The sequence below is a fragment of the Pundamilia nyererei genome, unplaced genomic scaffold (assembly GCF_000239375.1).
Source record: "Pundamilia nyererei isolate P.nyererei 1_Seehausen unplaced genomic scaffold, PunNye1.0 scaffold00150, whole genome shotgun sequence".
NCBI classification, from domain to species: Eukaryota; Metazoa; Chordata; class Actinopteri; order Cichliformes; family Cichlidae; genus Pundamilia; species Pundamilia nyererei.
In genome coordinates this window covers 1,547,096-1,550,520 of record NW_005187551.1, presented here as the reverse complement: position 1 = coordinate 1,550,520, position 3,425 = coordinate 1,547,096, and positions in this window count along the sequence as shown.

Here is a 3,425-nt window from a genome sequence, read left to right as displayed (position 1 = left end):
GGAGGAGCTGAGACAGATCCACCCTGGAGTCCAGAGAGCAAGAAGATGATTGTGTCTCTGGGAAAACTGGCTTTTGATCACTTGCAGAAAGGAAACCTGATTTTCTATGAATCAGACCTGATAGAGTGTGGCATCGATATCAGAGCAGCCTCGGTGTACTCAGGAGTGTTCACACAAATCTTTAAAGAGGAGAGAGGACTGTACCAGGACAAGGTGTTCTGCTTCATCCATCTGAGTGTTCAGGAGTTTCTGGCTGCTCTTCATGTCCATCTGACCATCATCAACTCTGGAGTCAATCTGCTGGTAGAACAAGTAATTACATCCCAGATGTCTGAAAGAAGAGAAGAATCTGCAGGGAGACACTTCTACCAGAGTGCTGTGGACAAGGCCTTACAGAGTCCAAATGGACACCTGGACTTGTTCCTCCGCTTCCTCCTGGGTCTTTCATTGAAGACCAATCAGACTCTCCTACGAGGCCTTCTGACAGAGACACGAAGTAACAAACAAGAAACAGTTCAGTACATCAAGAAGAAGCTCAGTGAGGATCTGTCTGCCGAGAAAAGCATCAATCTGTTCCACTGTTTGAATGAACTGAGTGATTGTTCTCTAGTGGAAGAGATCCAACAGTCGCTCAAATCAGGAAGACTTTCCCAAAATAAACTTTCTCCTGCTCAGTGGTCAGCTCTGGTCTTCATCTTACTGTCATCAGAAAAAGATCTGGATGTGTTTGACTTGAAGAAATACGCTTCAGAGGAGGCTCTTCTGAGGCTGCTGCCAGTGGTCAAAGTCTCCAACAAAGCTCTGTATGTATGCATCTATATACACGTTGAAATGTTTATGCAAGTACGGTTTATAGCAACAGAAAGTCTTAGCATTTCTAAAACATTTGTGTATTTAATCTTTATCAAAGTGGAACCAGAGTTTTTCTTTAACTCTTCAAAAACTAATATGAATAAAAAGAAAATTATAAAAAAAAATTCCTGGAAAGAGCTAAGGCAACTTGTTTTTTTAACAGAGGATGAATGGTGTGTTCATCAAGGTTAAGTATGTGATAATTAAGGATTATTTCGAACTTTATCTAGCAACAGCAATCACTCCTACTCTAATTAGGAAAGTATAGATGCCTGTGTCAGTGGGTATTGATCTGTAATCACTAAAAGTACTAGATCTCCACTTGCTTAACAGATACAGTGGTGTAACTGTGATATTTTGAAGCAAGTTCTGTTTTCTTTCTTTTTTCCAAGTTGAAAATAAGTTATTTAATTTGATCACAAATATAATTTCAGATTGTCTGGCTGTAACCTCACAGACAGAAGCTGTGAAGCTCTGTGCTCAGTTCTCAGCTCCCTGTCTTCTAGTTTGGGAGAACTAGACCTGAGTAACAATGACCTGTGTGACTCAGGAGTAAAGCTTCTATCTGCTGGATTGCAGAGTCCAAGCTGTTCACTGAAAACTCTCAGGTAAGAATTAAAGCTTTTTTCATTAATTTATGTTTATAATCTGGATTATATTATTGATCAAGGAAAAACATTGTTAAATTCCAAATTGACCTATTATTCATATTTATATTAATTGGTAAATGGTAAATGGCCTGTATTTGTATAGTGCTTTACTCAGTCCCTAAGGCCCCCAAAGAGCTTTACACATTCAGTCATTCACCCATTCACACACACATTCACACACTGGTGATGGCAAGCTACATTGTAGCCACAGCCGCCCTGGGGCGCACTGACAGAGGCGAGGCTGCCGGACACTGGCGCCACCGGGCCCTCTGACCACCACCAGTAGGCAACGGGTGAAGTGTCTTGCCCAACGACACAACGACCAAGACTCTTAGCCTCTCATTTACAAATTTTATTTATTAATCTTCACATCATTTTTTAAAAAAATCATTGACTATGAACCTGTGTATATGCTTGTATAACAGAACATTTCATTACTGTAAACTTGATGTTTTTAACACAAGAAATAAAAGCATAACCTGTGTATTGACAAAACCTTAGGGCAGTGAAAAAAGAAATCAACAGCACCTATCAATTGTAAAAATGGATAAAATAAATAAAAAAAACATTCAATAACACAAACAAATTGCTCTGAAAGGTAAAAAAAATACACAATATAAGGCACTAAATATAATAAAGGAAACATTTTCTATATCTGATCCTGTGGCAATGAAGTTGAAACAGATAAAGTGCTCTTTTGTCTTTTGCAGAATTTAGTCCGGTTTATCAATTTCCGATACATAGCCATTAACCATAACCGATGACCTCTGTGTCTTTATATAGGAATCTATGCGTATCAATTGGTTACTCCTTTCAACCTTTGTGTCCCACCTTGAGAATCTATATGTTTTTGCCTCAGATAAATTGGGGCCGCAAAGCAATTTTTAATAGCAAGATTTAATAACATATGTGCTGTAATCTTTGCTTTCATTGTGTTAATGTATTACTTCCTGTTACAACACAATGTGGTGTTTTGTGTTGCTTAAACCTTTCAGTGCAATAATTGCAAACTTTTACATATTGACTTATTTTATACTGTGATCTACATCTGCTTTTGAAAGCACACTTTCATTTGAACCACCAGCAAATTAAATTCGTAGTATGTCAGTAGCAGTATGGTCTGTGGTTCTCCAGCTGTGTCACCACCACTTTCCTGCTCAGTGTCAAATGTTTAGTTATTCATCTGTCTCTTCAACACTAAAGGTACTTCACTGTTCTGAAAATATTCATGCTAAAATTGAAAAGATTTTTTTCTCAGGGTGATGCTGAAAAAACAGTTTGAGCATTTGTTACTTTGAGGTTTGACTTTGACTGTAATCATTATCTTCTAAATGCTCCCACAGAAGTTTTTAGTTGCTCCAAAATGCTGCAGTGAGATTACAGAGACAGAGGCATTGAAAAAGAGATCGTACTTCTCCCATAATAGCTTCTATTACCCCATTTTCTGGACTATAAGGCACACTGTCACTGAATGGGTCTGTTTTCATAAATAAGGTGCACCGGATCATAAGGCACAACAACAAGTTGTGCCTTATAACAAACTTTATTTGTCACATACACAATCACACAACATGAGTGTTGCATGCTTGTGTCTGAGCTGCGAACAGGGTGCAGATGTAGCCGCACTCTTCCCGGGCTTAGTTAAAACAGCTGTGCAAACGTGACACCGGTGATAGTTTGATCGGAACGTCAGGGAAAAGCCAGCGGGATGCGACCCAAAGGCCCATCCCGAGAGCAGAGAAACTGCCCCACACTGTCTGCAGACACGGGAGGTGGCTGAAAGTCAGGGGGCAGTCGGAGGGAGGGCAAGCCCTGAGAGCGGCCACTGGGTCCTCAAAGGCCTCCAGCTGATCCCCAGGGCCCGAAGCTGGGACATCAGGAGCAGAAGTGTAGCTCACCACTGACTGGGACCCCGGCTGGCCG